The sequence below is a fragment of the Lactuca virosa genome, chromosome 6, assembly GCF_052849685.1.
Source record: "Lactuca virosa cultivar CGN04683 chromosome 6, Lactuca_virosa_CGN04683_v6, whole genome shotgun sequence".
NCBI classification, from domain to species: domain Eukaryota; kingdom Viridiplantae; phylum Streptophyta; class Magnoliopsida; order Asterales; family Asteraceae; genus Lactuca; species Lactuca virosa.
The window spans coordinates 180,664,445-180,689,083 of NC_136431.1; the positions used below are offsets into that span (position 1 = coordinate 180,664,445).

At 38.8% G+C, this 24,639-nt stretch overlaps 1 non-coding gene and 1 pseudogene across 2 annotated transcripts; both read left to right on the forward strand.

The window, feature by feature from the left end:
* The first annotated feature begins 265 nt into the window (after nucleotides 1–265).
* On the forward strand, nucleotides 266–5,220 carry LOC145120225 (putative glutamyl endopeptidase, chloroplastic; annotated as a pseudogene). The gene is made up of 14 exons (XR_013714161.1): nucleotides 266–678; nucleotides 1,285–1,492; nucleotides 1,626–1,736; nucleotides 1,821–1,869; nucleotides 1,974–2,089; nucleotides 2,170–2,666; nucleotides 2,756–2,878; nucleotides 2,936–3,247; nucleotides 3,318–3,767; nucleotides 3,857–3,922; nucleotides 3,992–4,052; nucleotides 4,135–4,284; nucleotides 4,365–4,502; nucleotides 4,604–5,220. The product of XR_013714161.1 is annotated as a putative glutamyl endopeptidase, chloroplastic (transcript).
* Nucleotides 5,221–24,048: 18,828 nt separating this feature from the next.
* LOC145122995 (small nucleolar RNA R71) lies at nucleotides 24,049–24,155 on the forward strand. Its single transcript, XR_013714876.1, has one exon. It is a non-coding gene; the product is annotated as a small nucleolar RNA R71 (small nucleolar RNA).
* Nucleotides 24,156–24,639: the final 484 nt, after the last annotated feature.

Sequence of the window (24,639 nt, forward strand, 5' to 3'; positions counted from 1 at the left end):
AAAATTTGCCGATTTTTCCCATATTACCCCAAAAACGGCGTAGCCGCGGGTTCTTTACTAGTTATGATTAACTTTAATCCATTAAATACAGACATACTAATGATATTGACATAAACATTAAAACATATAGGATTGTCTTGTGTTTTTTTTTTAAATTATAAATAGATATTTCCTTTGAGATGTGTTTTTCATTTTTAGAAATAATGGGAGGAAAATGGTTTCATAATCCAAAAAGAGGGGAAGGGTACGAGTGGAGGTTCTGGTCCAATAACAAGAATCCTGAATTCAATTCGGGATGAGCACATCATCCACTGTTTATTACTCTATGTGCGGTTCATTTTACGGATGCGCATTGGACAAGACGCTTTACATATCAAACACACCAACAAGATTCCATCGTCATGCGCCTACACAAAGTCTATCACCGGTTCTCTGTCTTTTCCCTCACTTCACCCCCTTTTCTTCCTCATCCATCTTCAACCCTCTTCTCTTCTTATTCCCCATCTTTTCTCTCTTCCAAAAGCTGTCGAATTTCATCATCAACACCGCCTTCCACCCGCAACCCTTTTCTTCAAACCATGTCTACCTCACGATTACACAATCTTGTCCCTCTTGCAGCAATCGCTACCGAAGACGCTGCTGGTCCTAATGGGTCAACAGCTACGCCTGAAGATGATGGTACTTGTTTTTCGATATTCATCTGAATTAATTCTTCTTGGAAGCACTGGTTATTAAATTGGATAATCGATTGTAATCGGATAGTTTTGTTTTTAACTCCCCAACCAAAGTATAGGAAATTCCATTTAGATTCAAATCATCGATTATGAGTTGTGAGTCTGCTCTGAAAATTTGGTTTGTAGCCAAGAAACTGGAATTCAAGGATTCTGCAAACTGCTGACTGCTGACTGCTTATGTTGATAGATGTGTTCCAAGTAAAAAACAAGTGAAATACTCACTCCCACCTTGCCTTTGGTGCTAGGCTGGTTACAATTTAATCTATATAATAGGGAGACTGCTTAGGTTGGAATAAAATCCGTACTAGTGTTGCATATAAAGTCAAAATCGGCTTCTTAGACTTGTTCTCAATCTGCTCTGATACTGATAGTTTCAGACCTGGTGTAGGCAATCGATTGTAGTGGCTATTGCACACAATTTGAACTTTGTTAAATTCACTAATGAATTCATTTCAACATGCTTATGGTTTCATTGGGTATTTAAGAAGTTGGCATAAGTTTGCAATGGAGTTGACTAACAGTCTGTTTCTCATTTTGAATGTGCAATCAGAATCAAACAGTGGATACCGTCTTCCTCCAGCAGAGATCAGAGATATTGTTGATGCTCCACCACTTCCAGCTTTATCGTTTTCTCCACAGAGAGATAAAATTTTATTCTTAAAGCGAAGATCTTTACCTCCATTGTCAGAGTTGGCGAAACCAGAGGACAAGCTTGCAGGCGTTCGTATTGATGGGAAATCTAATACCCGCAGCAGGATGTGGGTGATAAGGATGCTTGTTCTTGCTTATTGTTAATTTGTAATTGTAATACAGTGTCAACTTTTTTATGCTCCCTGCTTTCATGTGGAGTGGTTGATAGATGAATAATTATTTTTGGTTGTTTGCATGTAGGTCATTCTATACTGGTATTGGGATCCATGATTTAAGGGATGATGGCACATTAGGCCCAGAAAAATTGATACATGGCTTTCCAGATGGATCTAAACTCAATTTTGTTACATGGTAACCTTGGAATTTGAATAGACTAATGTTATTCTGTGTGTTGTGTCATTTTCTAATTAATTCCATTTTGTTTGTTAATGTTAGGTCAACTGATGGTCGGCATTTAGCCTTCAGCATTCGGGGGCAAGATCAGGTAATGGCTGTTTCAAAATGAAGCACCATGATTATAGCTCATTTGGCAACTAGAAAATAGTTATATCCAGTCATATTATTTGATGAGCCTGATGAGTGAAACAGGAGGAAGAGGATGATGTTGGCAGCAAGCTGAGAGTCTGGGTTGCAGATGTGGAGACAGGAAAAGCTAAACCCTTGTTTCAGTCACCGGATGTGTTCCTGAATGCAATCTTTGACAAGTATGGATCATCTTGAAATATTATATTTTATATCTTGTTTGGTAAATAGTAAAATGTTTGTTTTGAATTTTGATTGGCAGTTATGTGTGGGTGAATGATTCGACTCTGTTGGTTTGTACAATCCCAGCATCTAGAGGAAAGCCACCAAAGAAACCGTTAGTCCCCTCTGGTCCTAAAATCCAATCCAATGAGCAGAAAACTGTTGTTCAAGTTCGAACCTTCCAAGATCTTCTTAAAGATGAATACGATGAAGATTTGTTTGAGTATTATGCCACCTCACAGCTTCTTTTGGTTTCTTTAGACGGGAGTGTGGGGAGCCAGCTTTATACACATCACTTGATCCCTCCCCTGATCAGAAATACATTTTACTTACTTCGCTTCATAGACCCTTCTCTTTTACTGTCCCATGTGGAAGATTTCCCAAAAAGATTGATCTTTGGTCTGCTGCTGATGGAAAATTTTTTAGGACACTTTGTGATTTGCCTGTTGCTGAGGACATCCCAATTGCTTTTAACAGTGTCCGAAAAGGCATGCGCTCCTTGAACTGGAGGGCAGATAAGCCTTCAACTCTCTACTGGTATGTAATATGTAATATGTAATAACTTACTTGAAAACCTTGAAAAGTGTGTTATATAATAACACTACTTATATTATATTTGGGTAAAGGGTGGAGACTCAAGATGGAGGTGATGCCAAAGTAGAAGTTTCTCCTCGTGACATAGTCTACACACAGGCTGCTGAAGGTGAAGACCACCCAAACATCTTTCATAAGCTTGATCTTCGCTATGGGTAAGTTTTTTTTTTTTTTTTTTTTTTTTTTTTTTTTTTTTTTTTTAATATCTGCAGAGGAATAAGCTGGTGTGATGATTCGCTTGCATTGATATATGAATCTTGGTACAAAACACGACGTGTAAGAACCTGGTTGGTCTCCCCTAATAAATCATCCAATGAGAATCCTCTAGCTCCACGCCTGTTGTTTGATAGATCATCTGAAGATGTGTACTCTGACCCTGCTTCTCCCATGCTGCGGAGAACTCCTGATGGGACTTATGTTATTGCCAAGTTCAAGAAGGAGGATAAACAAGCCACATACCTGTTGCTAAACGGAAATGGTGCTACCCCAGAAGGAAACATACCTTTTCTAGATCTGTTTGACATGTAAGTAAAGTCTTATTAGTCCATTATGCATCATATTTCAAAACATCTGATATGTGAGTATGTGACACAGAGATACGGGTGAAAAGGAGAGAATATGGCACAGCGACAAGGAGAAGTATTATTTATGAGAGTGTGGTGGCTCTAATGTCGGACCAGAAGGAAGGGGAGTTGCAGGTGAATGAGCTGAAGGTCCTGACTGAAAACACACAGTATTACATACAGAGATGGCCGGAGAGGAAAGCATGCCAAATCACAAGGTTCCCGCATCCATACCCTCAGTTGGCTTCATTACAGAAGGAGATGGTGAGGTACGAGAGAAAGGATGGAGTCCAACTGACTGCAACTTTGTACCTGCCACCCGGGTATGACCCCACACGAGACGAGCCTCTGCCTTGTCTGGTGTGGTGTGGTCGTATCCCGGAGAGTTTAAAAACAAAGAAGCAGCTGGACAGGTTCGTGGCTCTCCTAATGAGTTTGCAGGCATAGGCCCAACATCACCACTGCTTTGGCTCGCAAGGAGGCATGCACCCTCTCCTCTCTCTTTTTATATTTACTTTTGACCTTGTAGTATTTCATTGAATCTTTTCCCCATGTTTCTTGTTTTTTCAGGTTTGCTATATTATCCGGGCCAACAATTCCCATCATTGGTGAGGGAAAGGAAGAAGCAAATGATAGGTAATCGTAATACTTCCTAGATCCTTGTTTTAATTTCTTATAGAGAGTAACTTATTGGTGGGTGAGCAGGTATGTTGAGCAGCTTGTTGCGAGTGCAGAGGTAGCAGTGGAGGAAGTCATCCGCCGTGGGGTAAAAATCAAATCAAATCAAATCAAATCTATTCCGAACCACCATATCATATGTAACTGAGTGAGATGTTTATGTGGTTCAGGTGGCTCATCCAGGCAAAATTGCAATCGGGGGACATTCTTATGGGGCGTTTATGACAGCAAATCTGTTGGCACATGCCCCTCATCTTTTCAGTTGTGGCATTGCTCGCTCAGGAGCTTACAATAGAACACTTACACCTTTTGGGTTTCAGGTAAGACCGACACATGGCAGACTTTGGTTGGTTTTTTTGCTCGTAATTTATAATTTATTATGTTGTTGACTGTTGAGTAGAACGAGGATAGAACCCTCTGGGAAGCTACTGATACTTACATCAAGATGAGTCCTTTCATGTCTGCCGATAAGATTAAGAAGCCCATCCTGCTTATCCATGGAGAAGAAGACAACAACTCAGGAACACTGGCAATGCAGGTGGGATTGGCTTTTATGACCTCATCAACCATATATATAATCCTCTCCTTCAACTTGTCTCTGCTGTTGTTTGTAAAGATCTTATCTTTTTTTTGGTGCAGTCGGATCGTTTCTTCAATGCGTTGAAGGGGCATGGGGCACTCTCTCGCCTAGTCGTTCTACCGTTTGAGAGTCATGGTTATTCATCGCGGGAGAGCATAATGCATGTCCTTTGGGAGACAGATAGGTGGCTACAGAAATTTTGTGTTTCCAACTCTTGTGAAGAAAAAGAAGATACCGATGAAACCAAAGCAACTGTTGATACAGAGATTGAAGACATTGGAGTTGATACTCTTCATTACAATACAAGATCATCACTTTGGTAATTTCTGTGCTCATTATACAACTTGTAGTCAGAAACAACCAGTATGGCTATATGTCCTATTGGTTTTTTGACATATTGCATGTTTCAGACCTCTCTGGTTTGGGTCGGAGCTGACAGGGTCCATTGTTATATGAAGAAAATTGTTGGCATGCCGTTTAGCTCTTAACAAAAACATGATATGGCTGACAATTCTTCTGCTTGATGTTGTACAAGATGTGAAGGGAAGGCTACTGTTGTATAATCAATCCATCATAAAAAAAAACCAACTTTGTAATAATGTATGTATTTCATATTCTTTCGGCAATGTGGATTTATCTACATTGTTGGATGCAAAGATTCAAAAAGTTCATCTAATTGATCCAGCTGCCAGTCAAGACATTTCCATCTTCAGGATTGGTTCGGTTTGTTCACAAGTGATGGGAAACATCCGATTTGTGCTGGAAGGTTCAAAGTAGCTTTTCCATATGATTTTGTAGAAGCATAAACTGATCAAATAGGTACTAGGGGTCCAGATGCCGGTCAGCCGGAGCTCAAATAGTTAAGGACATGCCAAAGCCTAGGTCCAAAGTAACAAAGCCCATGTTAATACATGGCCGTATGCATTATAGATATAACTAGAAGCTGCTAGTCCCTGCGTTGCATTGACACAGACGGGTTTATCCATATTTTATTTTAGATGAAAATAGCATATGATACTCAAGACGTAACATACGATGTTCAAAAGGCATTGTACCAAAAAATTACACGATGACATTTTCTGTAAATTACGGGAACAACTTTTGTAATTTTTCTGTAAAAAAAAAAAAATACACAAGAACATTTTTTATAAATTACGGGGATAATTTTTGTAATTTATTTTCTACACAGGGGTCAAATCTGCCAAGATATAAAAATCTTAGACATATGGAATGTTTTTGTAAAAAAAAAACTTTACAAGGGTCTTTTCTGTAAATTAAAAAATTAAAGGGACTAAATCTGTCAAAATCTAAATTTTTTGTGGCAAAACTTCAAAAATACAAGACATTATTGTTCATAGGCGTTTTGGTATTTATTCTATAAAGTAATGGACTGTAAGTATGAGTCAGCTTGGTATCGAAACTAAGAATACTCAAGACGTATACTTGATAGATACCATATAATTACCATATGGTACGAGTTTCTATACTAGTACAAGATCTTCCTATTATAATACCAATTTTCTTGTGTAACAATTCATATTTGAGGTTGTAGAACTTAGGCTCATTTGCAACGAAACACAAAATAGGAGGTTGGTGACTTTGAGTTGAAGTATATCATATGAGAGAGTTATGAGTGTTTATTTATTTAATTTTTTTTTTGCATATATCCTGTTAAGAAAAGAGACAAAGTTTGGGAAATTTAAGTTTTTTAAGTAGCTATGTAACTCAAGTCATATGAGAAGTGATTTATGAGTGTTAAAAATTAGATGAAAATTTTGGCAAGAAAAGAAAAAGCAAGATTGAAAATTTAAGTCTTTAAGTATCCATTTTTTGAGTTATGTAAGTGTGGTTATACTTACCCAAATTAGTTATTGTTAAGCCTAACATTTACCCAAGATAAAGAAGTAGGAAGAACAGTTAGCACATTCGGAGATCGTATGCAAGAGTTATGATGGTCGAAATTGATGGGTTTTGGCCATAAGAACATCCTATGTGCTCATGCAAACCCTAATGCTTGGATCTAGGTTTCTCTATTGTACATGCAATGTATTCAAGACTTACAATCTTAGATCTAACATATTATAAACTGAAATTAGGGTTTAGAGAATTACCTTTGATTGTTATATAGCAATAACAATCTCAAATCCTTATTGTAATGACTTTAGAAAGCTTAGAGTCACAATTGTCACTCCTCTAATGGCTCACAAACACCAAGAGCAAGAGGATGAAGAATAAGGAGAGTGGAGGCTGCCCAAAACGTCCAGAAACCCTAGAGGAACTCTTCGCCACGTTTTTGGGGCTTAAGGGTGCTATATATACATGTAGGCTATTAGGGTTTTCAACTAGGAAACCCTAATCTGACTGCTTAAGCCCTAAGCAGCCCATGGATTCCTTTAGTATATCCCTTGGACGATTTCTAATGGGCTTCCCCATAGAATTCGTCCAACCTATATATATTATTAAGTAATCCATAGCCCAATTGCAATTATCTTATAATTACAGTTATAGTCCCTTAAGTTTAGTTAATCTCTTTTAGCCACAAAATTAATTATCAATTAATTCTTGACTAATATTAATTAAACAATATGATTTCTCCTTTAATATATTATTCTCATAATATATTAATAAATCATAATTAATCCTCTCTCACCATAATTCATCCTATCAAGTTGCTTTGGTGAAGGCAACCCAAAAGGACCATGCACCATCGGGTCAAGTACATACAAAATAGTTATGGACTTAGACACTAATCCAACAGTTTCCCACTTGGATAAGTCTAATAATTATTCTGCATATGACTTCAGATCCTGATCTGCAATCGTAGCTTTCAAAAGCCGCTGTCAACTCTGATCTTATCAGATACGCGTGTCCTTTAGATAAGGGATCATATATTCCTCCATTCTAGATATCGTATAGACGTGATACATGGATTCGAATTATTCTCTCTATACTGTTTCCCGACTTCCGATTTATGACGACTGACAACAGACTACAATTGATCACATCAAATTAGTCTCGGCTTGGCCAAGCGCTTAGGTGCCATCACTAAATCATCGAGGGGCCCAAATATATCGCTTTTATCCTACTTTGGATAAACGAAACGGATAAAATTTGATTCAATGCTTGCTTGCACTCACTTACCGAATCACTCACAACAATATGTTTTATAACATCAAGTTACTGGTGCGTTTACATATTATCAATGTGTAACCGACTCGCAAGATACAACTCACACATCTCGGTTTCAAGAATATAAGATATTATCGTCTCACCAATCATTCGTGATACAATTCATGAAGTGATCCAAGTGAGCGTGGGTTTAATCCAATGCTCAAATCATATTCATAAGCACTCATGAACGTTGCAGCAAACATTTGCTTATGTCTAATACACTTTAGACAATCCACACTCCAATTCACGACAGTCTTCATTCATACCTACTTCCAACATATGAACGACTGTGGTCCGTTCAAATAATTTGATTATTCTTAAATAATTAATTATTCAGGAAGTCAAAACATGCAAAGTGAAACACAAGAATAATACTAATCCCATATGGCCCCAAACTATGGGTATAAATAAAACATTTTATTTAATCACCATATTGATTACTCATTATTTGTTGTTTCGGGTAATCAACTTCTTACTTGAATTATTACTACACTTGTCCCATGCTCTTAGCATGCACACAATGTTTACCTATGGTCCTGGCTTTGTGAAATAGATCAAATGAACACATTTCCAATCATACTCATTTCACAACTCCCAATCCCTTTCACAAGTGTAAGAATATCAAATTCTTGCTACTTATAGAATATGCTAGATTCTAACATTTTATGCAATGATCCTTTCGTAAAGTCATATCACAAAATCACAATGACTATTGCCAATGAAATTACAAAGTTCTCTATTTGAGATTGTTACAATACAATTCCATAGACGTGATGTCTCTCACTCAAAGTACATTCCTTTGAACATCCTTTTGCATAAAATTTTCTAATATAGACATAGACTCTCAATATCCAACTCCCAATATGGAAACATTTCCATATTTGCCATATGACAACTCATTCTTAATAGAATCTTATCTATTCATAATAATGTCGATATGGTCCATCCAATACCGTACTTCCAACTACTCACAAGCGACCAATCCTCAGCGAACTTTGGATTGTCCTTTGATAGTTGTTTAATTATCTTAGTTAAAACCGATTCTTGTCCTTTTTCCCTCTAAATGCGCTAGACATTTGGAAAATTTTAGAATGGTCAAATATTATAGCATTTGCAATCAATCCTATACCCTAAGCGTATGGGACACGATGCATAATGTATTACATAAAGATACGGTACTTTATCAATCTTTTGCCATAATATTTTATGTGTCACGTTCTCACAATTCGAACTATGAAGAGGGATGCCATAATCATAATCGAAATTTGAGAACGCACTATGTATCCTTGACTAAATTTATTAACATTCCACAACCTAAGCCTTTAGATTTGAAATGAAGCATAATATTCTCTCCCTTAATTATAGCAAAACAACTTTTCAATCCTTACGACTTTGCAAAGTATAACTCTTGTTTTCTATAATTAATATTGCTAACTTGCAATACTTGCCTTAATAATCATACAAGCACAACATTTATGCTCCCACTATCATGATGATTATTATCATATACGCATAACACTTATGCTCCCACTAGCTTTGACATGTATTCAGAAACCAGCTTAACTTCCAGAAAAACAATACCTATTGAATTTCTTAAGTTCATATTTCTAATACCTAATGCTTTGATAATCCTTTATCTAAGCTTATACACCTTTGCCTTAGATAGCTCATATGTGTGTCTAAACAATTCAGACTAATTGCCAAATCTCACAATTCGAATCATGGAAAGGGATACTGTAACCATAATCGAATTCGAGAATCCAATTTTCACAATCACTATCTTCTTAAAATCTCTCTTAGTGAAAGCATTTCCTCACAGTCATTTTCACGAAGGAGGGAATATTATGACACTTAGATTTTAATGGTGTATGTGTTCCTATCCATGTGAATTTGTCAAAACCAAAGTTTACGACAAATTCAAACTCATATGGACCGAACCTTCTCAATCTTGATTTCTTGCCTTATGGCAACACAAGTGCCCACCATGTCTTCCAAGTAGTTAAGCAGCTCACCCTTTCCGATCAATGTACTTTTCATTGATCAAGGTGCTTGCCTTTTATGCGTTCAAATGAGAACTCATAGAACTCATATGCATAATTAACTCAACTGGAACGACACAGAAACAAGATAGTGTCAACACGATAGGTTGTGAACCTCAAGTCGTGTGCTAATGATGATCGATAAGGTTTATTCTTGATTAGTTCTTGAACTTTTCAAGACCATTAAGACTCCCACTGACTCCTTGACATATAAGATTCTCTTGTCAATAAACATTTCTCGACAAATAAATATTCAAGAGTTAGTGTAGCTTTTATCAAGACAAAACACTTCATAAAATTGGTCCTAGTTGGTCTTTGTCTTATCCAAGACATCACAACTTTCCAATTTCAAATGTACGAGAATAAGAAAACCTTTTTCAATTCCACATTTGATGAGTGTTATAAACCTTCTTAAGACTTGTCACTCAATGTCACAATCTTAACTCTAAGACTTGTCTTGGAACGAAGTATGATTGACTTCTTGATTTAACCATTTCTTCAATTCTTGATTCCTCTTCTCAGACAAACAATTGTACTAAGACTCACTTAGAGGATCAATTGAGATATGGTTCTTAATCATTAAGACCTATCATAAAACATAATAAAATGTACTCTCCCTTCTTCTTAGAATAGAGAAACTTTTATCTTTCTGCCTACTTAATTCTTCTTATCCGTTCTGCTATTGATTTAAACTCTTTCAATCAATTCAGAATTACACTTAATCTTACAAGTATAATCATATTCACTAAACCTTTAGTAAATCATGACGAATATCTTTTTCACTCTTGTAGTGGACTTGATCAACACACAACTTTGTGTACTCGATCTCCTAGTCCTTCACTTGACACTTTGTCAACGAATTAGTCTAATTTCCAAATATGAAATTTCTTATTCATCATGCAACCAAGTTGCATGATTCCAAGTTTCTGTCCAATTGAAACTTGGGCGATGAGAAACTCTCCCTATTTGGTAAATTCTTGAAATTTCCACAAATAACATAATTAAGAATCAAATCCATTATTGCTAATAATAGAAACATTCAAACATCAATTTTTCATACACGCCATTGCAAGGATAAATAATATAAAATCAAAATTCATTTTATTGCGCAAAAATTTGTCCTTACAATACAATTCATTGAAAAACTATGTTAATACATATTTCATAGCAATCTATTCTAACTCCAAGTAGTATCTCAAAATTCTAATCTTCAAGCAATGCGATCGAAATCCATTTCTTCACGATTAGATTCAGCTCACTTCTTCTCTTAAGCTTCCTCTCTTTTCTTTGATCCTACAAAACATCAATTGTAATCTTATCATATTATGTATTAAGAATCTAGAATAGGAACTTAAAAGAGTTAGTTAATGGATTTTACCTAAAGCAGAGCCACACGTTTTGACTCTCCCATCTCTTAGATCTCTTAGGTAAATAGGGCAGCTTCGTCTCCAATGCCCCTTCTCTTGGCAATAAAAGCAAATTGACTCTTTTGGAACAGCACATGGAACTACTTCAGACTTTTCCTTTCTCTTATGATCAAACTTTTCGATCATGGCATGCCTTTCGTTGCCATTGCCTATATCCATAGAGGTCTGGAAGGAAGATTCACCAATCAACTTTGCTTTTCCAGTGCGCCAAACCATCGCTGATTCAACAACAATAAGCATGTAGGTGAGATCTATAAGGGTCACATCGTGGTTCATCATATATTACTCTCTTACGAACTCACTATACGAGTTAGGAAGTGACTGAAGAACCCAATCAACAGCCAGCTCCTCACAGAAAACGTGTAACACCGGGTTCATGGTATGATTTTATTTAAGTTTTATCTTAATTTTTTTTTCCACGAACTCGGCGAGTCTGCGTCCCGACTCGCCGAGTAGCAGCGGGGTGGACACGGAATTTGAGCGGTGAACTCGACGAGTCGATGCATGGACTCGGCGAGTCCACCCGTCTGGATGAAACTTTATTTTAAAGACATTGCACCCCATTTAGACACTTTTACTCACCCACTTCGTCCCATTCTCTTCCAGAAGAATTGTAGAGCGAAACCCTAGCCCATTTTGATCCTTGTGAGTGATTTTGGCTTAGTGAAGGAGGTTTGAAGCTTAGAAGAAGAAGAAGGAAGTTGGAGGGTGCAAGGAAGTGTGGTAGATCCGAAATCTACCCTGGGAGAACCTCCTAACCAGGTAAGAAAGCTCCTCCTTGATCTTTAGTAAAATAGATTCCCTTTTTGTCCCTTACATGTGGTTTGCAAGCCCTTAAACCTCCCAAACTCCGTGTGTTTATGCCCTAGGAGCTTAGATTTATGGTTTGGAATAATTGCATGTCTCAGATTTGGCCAGAATGGGTGAAGAGTCGAAGGGTACTCGGCGAGTGCCAAAGTGCACTCGGCGAGTTCCATGAAGATGGCCTTAGACTCGGCGAGTTGTTCTTCCAACTCGGCGAGTCATATGAACTGTTCTTCCAACTCGGCGAGTTGTTCTCCCAACTCGGCGAGTCCCTTGAATAAAGCCTTGAACTCGGCGAGTTGTTCTTCAAACTCGGCGAGTCATATGAACTGTTGCTAGGATAAGAAGGGTTTAAGTGTAGGAGGTCCAACCCTTCGTAGTCGCACGTGGAATTAGCAATTTAACGTGTAACTATAGTCCCAGAATCTCCAAATCTCCAAGGTTGATGTTCTGATGGAAGATTGGAGCGAATCGTAAGATCTGTTCGTCGGACTCGGCGAGTCCCCCCCCCTTTTGGATTCGGCGAGTCCAGTCGCGGGTTTGTTAGTTTTCCCCGTTTAGCGAGTCAGGCTGACTCAGTGAGTGGGAACAGGGACCCGATGAGTCAGAGTCGGGCTAGACGTAGAAGGACTCGGCGAGTCGCCATATGGACTCAGCGAGTCCAGTCAATCAGGAGGTTGACTTTGACCAAGGAGTTGACTTTGACCAGTCATTTGACCTTAGGGGTATTTATGAGTACCTAATCCATGTTTACGGATTTATAGCCGGAGGGATTACCGGTGCGGCAGCCAGGCGTAGTCCGAGCAGGTTTTCGGCAGCTACTCTCGAGGTGAGTTTCCTTCCAGTAGGAACGGGTCTACGGCACCAAGGCCGGCCCGTATAGATGATACGTTAGTATTGGAGTGTGGGCAGAGCCCGTATCTCATAGTTGAGTTTGGTTATGATATGTGCTTGTACGATAGAGTTGTTTATACTCGTTGTCTGTGTGATACTTGTATGCTATGGTTATTGGCTGAGTGTGGGCGAGCCCGTATCTTAGAGACAGTGGAGTGTGGGCGAGGCCCGTATCTCCCAGCTAGCGGAGTGTGGGCGAGGCCCGTATCTCCATGGGTGTGGGCGAGACCCGTATCCCCTAGTTGTTCATTATATGATTGTATGGTATGTGGCATTATGGGGAAACTCACTAAGCTTCGTGCTTACGTTTTATAGTTTTGTTTTCAGGTACCTCTTCAGCTAGGGGAAAGGAGCCGGCGCGGTAGCGGCATATCACACACACTCTTGTTTCCGCACTATGGATTTTCTGGGATGTACTCTGAATATTTTACTATGATATTATCGGTTTTCAGGCATGAAGTATTATTATGAATGTTTTGTAACGATGTTTTTATGTATTAACCTAATTTAAAAATGAAATTTTTAGCCGGTATTTTCGGGATGTTACACAACGGATCCCAACATTCTTAACCTATCAATGTGTGACTTCATCTCTAGGACGTGTGCACACACCGACTTTCCTTCTTCATGTTTACTTGCCAAAAGGGCTTGAGTGAGCTTGAACTTTTCAAGCCTTCGAACTTGTGGGTTAGGGAGAATAATTGGAGGAGGTGGAGGAAGTGAAGCATGATCTCTTGTTCCTCGATCGAATCGTGGAATATCATCTTCATGTGGAAAGCTTGTTCCACGGGATTTGGGAAGACTATAGTTGTCGTACTTTGACATCTACAAAATGGGAGAAAATAAATTCAAGTTAGTTGATTGATTGAGTCCTTAATTAATCACCCAAATGAGATACTAAGGCTAGGACCCAACACAATATTCCACAACTTGGGAGAGGGATGCCGTAACCCAAATTGCATAACATTTGAAGGTAAGTGAATGACGATTCACTAATTTTCCACCATGAAAAACAAAAAATAGATTAAGTTTTAAATGCTTTGAAAACTCCTAGATCCTTTGAGATTCATTGAACTTTTCAATGGCATGTTTAAATCTCGATATGCCCCTCGATTTGTGACTGGGATGCCGAGGATCACAAAACAGGGTGTGAATAACCATGCAAACTTACATGGTTCCCCCACATGTTACAGTCACCTATTCGATGTGCCGGTTAACCACACACGCTCCACCGAACTATGACAAACATTGAGTCACCCTTTGCTACCTTTGCTTAGAACCATTTAGTGTGCCGGTTAACCACACACGTTCCACTAACGTCTTCGCAAGGGTACAAAGTGTAATTTCATGGAATTACATCAATTCACTTTTGCCTAAAGTAACTAAGATTGGGAATTTGTAAAAACATTTAGTTACTTTTGTACTTCATTATACTTATAATGGAAGGTTTCTGTCCTATCCTACCCGTTCGGCTAACGACCATCCACTAGTCAAGAGTGCGGTGGGTAAGAGTGGATACCCATTCAATCGTCATTTTATAGGCAATTTCCTTAAACACCCCTTATAGATCAGCTTCGTGAATGAGGCCTACTAACGGTAAGACTGACTTTTACTCATACATATATATAATATTAGACTTTTAATGTTATATATAGTATAGGGTGTATTTTACACTTTTAAAATACTACGTGGTCAAATTTAACAGTTATACTTTTAATTTAATTAAATTGTGAACCAAAACTTTATGGATTTATTAAACCTCCTTTAATTATACACTTTAATTAATTAATAAAACCATAAGGGTGTGATTTGAACTTTTCAAAACAATACTAGGGTTTCAAAATTTAACATTTCTAAATTAAACTTTTAATCAACTTTTAAATTCCAAAACTTGAGGGCAAGTTTTGAAACATTTCAAAACATTAGGGTTCTAACTATTTAAATTTCAAAACAAAACTTTTAAGTTCAAATTTAAACCATAAAACTTACATGGGCACAATTGAAACTTTTTCACAACACAAAGATCAAATAACAAATAATATAAATTAAACAATTAATTTTGTCATTATCTATATTTGACCTAATCCCATAAGATAATTACCAAATAATTTAAATAATCCATATTTATCATATAAGGAAACTATTATTCAAAAGATTTGAAATTATCTTTTGTTTTATGAAGGATAATCATCTAAATATAATAAAAATCGGATTTTATCATAAAAATACGTTTTTGGTATTAATCCTTCAACAAAACAGCAAGAAATCCCGATATTCCCTCTGTCTGACCCTTAGACTCGTCGAGTCAGGGACTGGACTCGCCGAGTCAGACAGAGTCGCCGAGTTCATCCACTGACTCGCCGAGTCAGGTCGGGCAGAGGCCAAAAAATCGTTTTTCAGTAAAATAATTTAACATAGCATCACATACAATAGAAACCAATCAAGGCTCTGATACCACTGATGGGTTTTGGCCATAAGAACATCCTATGTGCTCATGCAAACCCTAATGCTTGGATCTAGGTTTCTTTATTGTACATGCAATGTATCCAAGACTTACAATCTTAGATCTAACATATTATAAACTGAAATTAGGGTTTAGAGAATTACCTTTGATTGTTATATAGCAATAACAATCTCAAATCCTCATTGTAATGACTTTAGAAAGCTTAGAGTCACAATTGTCACTCCTCTAATGGCTCACAAACACCAAGAGCAAGAGGATGAAGAATAAGGAGAGTGGAGGCTGCCCAAAACGTCCAGAAACCCTAGAGAAACTCTTCGCCACGTTTTTGGGGCTTAAGGGTGCTATATATACATGTAGGCTATTAGGGTTTTCAACTAGGAAACCCTAATCTGACTGCTTAAGCCCTAAGCACCCCATGGATTCCTTTAGTATATCCCTTGGACGATTTCTAATGGGCTTCCCCATAGAATTCGTCCAACCTATATATTATTAAGTAATCCATAGCCCAATTGCAATTATCTTATAATTACAATTATAGTCCCTTAAGTTTAGTTAATCTCTTTTAGCCACAAAATTAATTATCAATTAATTCTTGACTAATATTAATTAAACAATATGATTTCTCCTTTAATATATTATTCTCATAATATATTAATAAATCATAATTAATCCTCTCTCACCATAATTCATCCTATCAAGTTGCTTTGGTGAAGGCAACCCAAAAGGACCATGAGATTGAACAACTAATGAGATTGATTGTGATCCATATAAAAGAATATAAAAGAATATTTTCCAACAAGTTCAACTAAACATTTGGGTCTTCAAAGAATTATTAAACACAATACTAGCATGGAATCCTAATTGCTTTTACCAAAAATTTCTAAATTAATCCCTAGCAATTTTATGCAAAAAATTTTAAAATTTTTACTAATGTGACCAATCCCCTACCCCACACTTAATTTATGCAATGTCCCATCGCATATTATGCATGATAAAGAAAATAACAAAGTAAATAAGGAATTGGAAAAAACTCCCCTGGGATAGCAGTTGCGAGGTTGATTTTCTTCATTTAAAGCTCCATCTTCAATCGACTTTAGACATGGGAACAACTCATCCATGTCTCGGGTGTCAAATCTCGTGTGGTGCAGCTCCATATATGCAAGAAAATAAGCTCGAAAAATCTTTGGGAATTAATTTTTAAAGGATATGAGTAAACCCGCATTAAATGTGGTCAAAATCCAAATTTTGATAATGGAATTTTGAGTTACTCGCCGAGTAGATACAGCTGCTCGTCGAGCAGGAAGCTTTTAGCAGAATAGTCGTGCTTTTTCAAGAGGACTCGTTGAGCCCAAAATATGCACTCGGCGAGTACATCACTGAGTGATAAATATTTTTTTTTCTGTCTTTGAGTCCGTTTCTGCTCTGGTTGGGTATGATGATTCAGTGTCTTTCCTTCATCTACCTTTAATTAGCAACACTCCTAAACCCTCTTTGATACCGGACTCGACCTTAAACTCAAAAATTGCACATTTTCTTCTAGACCCGATCCTTACTCTAGCCTTGGCACTTGAGACTCCCGCATGCATCCTAACCTCAATCTGAAAAATAATAGCAACCACAAGTAAAAGAAAACAAGCACACTCCTAATCAAGTCTTCAAACATAAAAGTTCAAAAACACAAAACCAACAAAATAAAATAACATCCAAATTAAAAACATAAACTTCAATCTTCTTCAATATCATCTCCTCCAGCTCCACTCCCACTTGCTTGATTGTTCCTCCTCTGCATACGCTCCTCCCAACTCATCACATACGGGAATTCGGGTCCGGGCCTCGGCGTAATATTCATTTGTTCAAATAGATAAACAAATGATTCATTGCCGTAGTTAATGCCCCGGCCAATGTCATCCAAGTACCCCCTCAATTACACATTATCCCATCCCGTGTTTTCCTCTTCCACCAGGATGACCGGTGGGTCTTCTCGGGGTCGATCCCTCCTTTGCCTAACTCTCCTTCCTGGTTCCTCCAACATTAATGGTTCATCATCATCGGGGATAGAAATGTGTCCCCCACCAAAATCCTCAATAATCCTAGCCCTCATGAATAATGTTGTGCTAAAGGGAGGACTACGAATCATTGTTAATGCTCGTGCCCCTTGTTGGTCCAAAATACCATATGTCCTTGCAAGCCTTGTAACGAACATGCCCCCGTTAATCTTTGAAGTGACCCGCTCCTTAACTGCCCCTTCATCTAAGTATTTTGCCATACATATGGCAAATTGCAAAAGACATTAGGAGTGATAATACTCCACATGTAGAAAATGTCTAGAGTAGGGACTTTATCGTCATCCTTTCGCATGTTGATAGAACTCGCAATCAGACGATGTATCAAACAGTGAATCGGGGAACGGATGCTCCCCTCTTGGCGGATGAAGGAATATAAACCCGGTTTGCAATTGTGGTCCACCAAGTTGATGCAACCACATCCTCAAGCAAGTCTTTATGGCATTGTTCCATGAAAGATTCAAAAGTTTCAGACATTATCACGTGTTGATCATAAATACCAAGTCTCTATGCCAACTCTGCAATGCTGCACTGATGCAGATCTCCTCCAAGACAGAATGAAATAACATTCGGGCTGTACTACCCATTACCACCCTGGAAGGAAATGGTGGCAAAGAACTCCCAGCATAACTCCTGATACACGGGTTCGTGAATCTTGAATAATCGGGTCCACCCGTCACAAACTGTTGTGACCCCATCAACTTCAACAGATTTGACCAAATAACGGTTCAGCTCTTCCTCCAACCCAGCTTGTCCTATCGATGCCCAATCTAGTTCATTAGGAACGTAAATCTCCTTGCGCTTTAATGCCTCCAGCTTATTTTTTGCACGTGCAAGTGAAGACTTTGGAGTTATTTGAGGGAAATTAAGCCATGGAATGTCCCCATGGTTGCCCCCTCTTGAAGTTTGCCCCCTCCTGGACATGTTTCCTGCACATCACAACCAAGAAAACAACCAAAAAAGCACAGGAAAATAAAAGTTGTCAGATTCTGGCCATCAGTAGCATGGACTCGCCGAGTCCACGAACAAACTCGACGAGTAGGACGAACTTCGCAATTCTGTTTGATGGAATAAACCACCCAAATGTGTAAATTACTCCAAGGGTTTGGTTCGGTATGTCCCAGGAGTGTAACCATTAAAGAAATTTTGTCTAAAACGTCCTATTTTAACAAGAACTCAAAATCCTAAAATCCAAGTTTAGTCAAAAATGGGGATTTTGCAGAAATTAAGGGCTTAACTTACCAAAGATTGAAACTTTTAACAGATTAAGAGTGAAAAATAGTTACCTTTGAGTTGGATTTGCAAGAGAAAAGAGGAATCAAGATGGAAGCTTTGAGAGAAAAGTCGCTCGTCGTGTAGGGATGGCGGCTGGAAATGTTTCACAATTAGGGTAAAACCCCTTTTACAGAATGTAAAAATAAATATATTTTTTTCGGGTAAATACGTGGACTCGCCGAGTAGGTATACCTACTCGCCGAATAGCAGCGATATTTCGCGTAAAATCGGGATTTATTAAACGGACTCGCCGGGTAAGCGTATGGACTCGACGAGCAGATGTATTTTGCTTCATAAAAATTTTAAAAATGCCACCACCCCACACTTGAGCATTGCTTGTCCTCAAGCAATCATCATGAGCACAAAAGAAAAAGATTGATAAAAACAGATCCTAGGAAAAATGAAAATAAAAATGAGAAATAAAGGAAAAAGAAAAGAAAACTCTAAAATCGGGTTGCCTCCCGGAAGCGCTTCTTTTTGAAGAGTCTTTAGCTGGATTTTGTTCCGCTCTGAGGTTCTGTAGTGCCTCCCAGAAGAAGCCCTTCTTCAAGTCCTTCATCTTTTGGAACTCCTTCTTCATATTTCTTCACTCTATGACCATTAACCTTGAAAGGAATTCCATCTCTTGATATAAGCTCTATCGCCCCATGTGGAAAAACGTTTTTTACTATAAAAGGACCATCCCATCGTGTCTTTAGCTTGCCTGGAAAAAGTTTTAACCTTGAGTTGAAGAGTAGCACCTTTTGTCCTTCTTTAAAGTCTTTATTACCCTTCAATCTCCTATCATGCCAATTCTTGGTCTTTTCTTTATATATCAAGGAACTAGTGTAGGCCTCATTCCTAAGCTCTTCTAAGGCATTCATTTGCATTAACCAGTTAGTTCGAAGTTCAGCCAAATCAAAATTGCACACATTTAATGCCCAATAAGCCTTGTGTTCTAATTCAACCGGTAAGTAGAAAATTTTCCCATAGACTAGCCTATATGGTGTAGTACCAATAGGTGTCTTAAAAGCTGTTCGAAAGGCCCAAAGTTCATCATCTAATTTATCCGACCACTCCTTCCGATTCCCTCCAACCGATCTTTCCAAAATTCTTTTTAACGCTCGATTTGTTACTTCGGTTTGGCCACTTGTTTGTGGATGATATGATGTTGAGAACCTATGTTGCACCCCATATCTCTTCAATACTTTGGCCAATTGATCATTTGCAAAGTGAGTGCCCCGATCACTAATGAGAGCTTTAGGAACTCCAAATCTTGAGAATAGTTTCTTTAAAAATCGTACCACCACCCGAGCATCATTAGTGGGTAATGTTTGTGCCTCCGCCCACTTAGACACGTAATCAACCGCCACCAAGATATATTTATTCCCTTTAGACATGGGAAAGGGTCCTATGAAGTCAATCCCCCATACATCAAATATTTCACACACTTGGATGCTATGTTGGGGCAATTCATTTCGGGATGCTATATTCCCATCTCTTTGTCATGAGTCACACTCCTTGACATATTGAGCAGCATCCTTAAAAATTGTAGGCCAATAAACTCCAATATCAAAAATCTTCTTAGCCGTGTAATGTGCTCCATGATGTCCTCCGACGGGTACGCTATGGCAGTGTGCCAAAATTTCTTAACTTTCCTTCCCGAATACACATCTTCTTATCATTCCGTTCGTGCAGCTTCGGAAAAGGTATGGCTCGTCCCAAAAGTAGTATTTAATTTCCGAAAAGAATTTCTTCTTTTGTTGGCGAGTCAAATCTTTTGGGATATATTTGGTTGCTAAATAATTGGCTATATCCGCAAACCATGGCACTTCTCCCGCTATTACCAAGATACACTCATCGGGAAAAGCATCCCCAATTTTATCTTCTTCTAACTCCTCCAAAAGTGGGTTCTCTAGTCTTGATAAGTGATCGGCAGCTACGTTTTCCATCCCCTTTTTATTGCGTATTTCGGTATCAAACTCTTGTAGAAGTAGGACCCAACGTATCAATCTGGGCTTCGCATCTTGTTTAGCAAATAGATACTTCAACACAGACTGATCCGTAAAAACGATTGTCTTGGATAAAACTAAGTATGGCCGGAACTTGTCAAAAGCGTATACCACTGCTAACAGCTCCTTCACGATAGTAGTGTAGTTCTCTTGGGTCGGATTCAATGTCTTGCTTGCGTTGTAAATTGGTTGAAAATGTTTATCAACCCTTTGCCCTAAAATAGCACCAACAACATAATCACTAGCATCACACATTAGCTCGAAAGGAAGATCCCAATTGGGTGCTATCATGATAGGAGTAGTGGTCAATCTTTCCTTCAGCAAATGGAATGCTTCATGGCATTCCTTGGAAAAATCAAATGGTGCATCCTTCAAGAGTAATTGAGTTAAAGGCCTTGTGATCCTCAAAAAGTCTTTAATAAAGCGCCTATAAAATCCCACATGGCCTAGAAAGCTTCTTACCCCCTTGACATTTGTTGGAGGTGGTAATTTGGCTATCGTATCAACCTTCACTTTATCCACCTCTATCCCTATCTTTGAGACCTCGTGACCTAACACAATTCCTTCCTTCACCATAAAAGGACACTTCTCCCAATTGAGAACAAGGTTGGTCTTCTCACATCTTGCTAGCATTAGATCCAAGTTAGACAAGCAATCTTCAAAAGAGGACCCGAAAACCGAGAAGTCATCCATAAAAACCTCCATAAACTTCTCGATCATATCATGAAGGATAGCCATCATGCACCTTTGGAAAGTAGCTGGTGCATTGCATAACCCAAAAGGTATGCGTCTATATGCGAATGTTCCACTCGGGAATGTAAAAGTGGTCTTCTCTTGGTCTTGTGGGTCGATTGGAATTTGAAAGTACCCCGAAAACCCATCGAGAAAACAATAATATAGATGACTGGAAAGCCTCTCAAGCATTTGATCGATAAATGGCAATGGAAAGTTATCCTTGCATGTGGCATCATTTAGTTTCCTATAGTCGATGCAAACACGCCCCCCGGTTACCGTCCTCGTTGGAATTAATTCGTTATTTTCATTAGCCACTACCGTCATACCTCCTTTCTTTGGAACCACTTGGACCGGACTCACCCATGGGCTATAGGAGATCGAATAAATGATTCCGGCATCTAGTAGTTTCACCACCTCGTTTTTCACAACTTCTTGCATGTTTGGGTTGAGTCTTCTTTGGTGTTGTACTATAGCTTTTGATCCATCTTCTAAGTTGATTTTGTGGGAACAATAGGCCGGACTAATTCCCTTGATGTCGGTTATCTTCCATGCTATAACACCTTGCCTCTTCTTTAGTACACCTACAAGGCTTTCTTTCTCATGTTGGGCCAAATCAGCAGCTATAATTACAGGTTTTTGCTGGCCATCTTCAAGAAATGCGTACTCCATGTGTTCTGGTAGTGCTTTAAGCTCAGTTTTCGTGTTCTGAATGTTGAACACGTCGAGTCCAGTGAGGGGACTCGTCGAGTCCGGGGCAATATTCGCGACTGTTCGAGATTCTTCGAATGGACTCGCCGAGTCGGTCGAGGCTACTCGGCGAGTCGAGTTTTCCGCACTTCTGATCAGATCGTTATAATCGGCTTCCTTGAGCAGTCTCTCTATTTCCAGCAGGTCTCTTTCAGCATCAAATTCTTCTTCAAATGTGACGGTGGACTTGTTTGGCTCATCTTCATTCCAATCCTCCAATAACTCTTCCAACATGTCAATCGAAAATGCTGTGTCGTCACTACTCCTTACATGCTTCATGGCTTGATCAACTCCAAAAGTGACTGATTCAACTCCTAATCGAAGGGTAAGTTTAGAATCTCTCATGTCGACGATAGCCCTTGCTGTATTAAGAAAAGGTCTTCCGAGTATGATCGGGACTTGGGGATCCGTTTCCATGTCTAAAACTATAAAGTCCGCGGGGAACTCGAACTTGTCCACTTTCACCAGGAGATCTTCACATATTCCCTTAGGGAATGTAACCGTCTTGTTTGCTAGGTGAATTGCCATACGAATGGGCCTTGGCTCCGAGAGATCTAACTTTTTGAAAATTGAGTAAGGCATGAGATTTACACTTGCCCCTGAATCAACCAATGCATAAATGGTAGCTAAGTTTCCAAATTGGCAAGGCAATGTTAAGCTTCCCGGATCACCTTTCTTCTTAGGAAGTTTGTTCAACATAGCAGCTAAACGGTTCTCGTTTTAGACCACCTTCTTTACTTCTTCCATCTTTTTTCTATTGGTTAGCAGCTCTTTGAGGAATTTTGCTTATTTTGGCATTTGTACAACCGCTTCTATGAATGGCATATTGATTTGGAGAGCCTTTATGTGTTCCAGAAACTTCTGATAGTCAACTTCATTCTTTTCTTGCCTAGCTCGATCAGGAAATGGAAGTGGAGGCTGGTATTGCTTGACAGGAGGCTGAGTTTTCTGTTCAGGTGGGGGAATCGTCGAGTCCATATCGTCGACTCGGCGAGTCGTGTCGGGAAACTTTGATTTTTCAGATTCTGCTTCTTCCTCTTGCACCACCTTAGGGTCTTCTTGCTGAATTGGGGCCAGAAGAGTTATAATATTCCCACTCCTAGTTGTTACGATATTTATATGTGCACTTTTTGGATTACTTTCGGTATTACTAGGGAGTCCACCCGGTCTTCTCTCATTTACTTGTTGAGCAAGTTGGCCCAGCTGCTTTTCTATGTTGAGGATAGATGCTTGTTTATTTCTAAGTAAGGCTTGTTGATTTTTCATCATAAGTTGGTGTTCTCTTAGCATAGTCTGTTGATCTTTGAGTGTAGCATCGGTATCATTATGTCTTTTCTGGGACGCAACCACGAATCTTGTAAGCATGTCTTCCAAATATTATTTCTTTTCATGTACCGGTTCCTCCTTTTGGTAAAAGCCCCTATCTTTTTGCTTGTATTTCTCCTCCCTTGTCTTTTTATATTCCTTATATGGTAGCCATTCCTTTTTGGGTTTTCGCCAATTATCATCATATCTATCTCCACTTGAATAACACACTTGTACCTTCCGGTTCCCATTCTCATCAAGATCACAATCTTATGTAAGGTGAGGCCCTCTATAGTTTTCACACCCCACTCTAATAGCATGGATAGATTGGTCCATCTTAGTCATTCTCCGGTCCATGCTTTCCAACTTTGCCATCATTGCTTCCATGTCATCGGTAATGGAGTTCACCGCCCCTCGAGACAAGTCATTCCTTGGGTTGTGGTATTCCTTATAGTTCTTAGAGAATTCTTCTATTAGTTCTTTGATCACCGGGGGTGGCTTCTTTGTGAGAGGTCCTTGTGAATTAAGGAGTTGCCTTGTGGTCACATTCACTCCATCATAAAAAATGGAGACTTCTTGTTGGCTATTAAGATCATGATGTGGGCAATTCCTTAGTAGACTTTTATATCTCTCCCATGCCTCGTATAAGGATTCTCCAGCTTGTTGTTCAAAATTGGCAATGGATTTCTTCAATTTGGCTATCTTTGAGGGAGGACAAAATTGATCAATGAATTCTTCCTTCATTTTAGCCCATGTAGTGATAGATCCTGGAGGTAATGATTTGAGCCAATCTTTTGCAGCACCCTTGAATGTAACTGGAAGCATATGAAGTAGATGGGTCTCGCGAGGCACATTTGGAACATTAAAATAATCAGCTACATCGTTGACCTCATCCAAGTGTTTATAGGCATCTTCATGATCTTTTCCGTAAAAGGGAATTTCCTTGAGTTGAGCAAGTATGTGACCCTTTAGTTCAAAAGTGGCAGTAGCGGGAATTACGGGTTGCACAAGTCCCGGGCCTGTATCGTCACGTATTCTCTTTTTCCATTCTCCCATGGGAACTTTATCGATGTTAGCCATGGGTTTAGCTAGTTCGCCTTCAAAGTCGCTTTCTTCTTCGTATTCGGTTTCGTAGTCGTATTCGAATTCGGCTTCTTTTGGATTACCTTCAATATTCTCT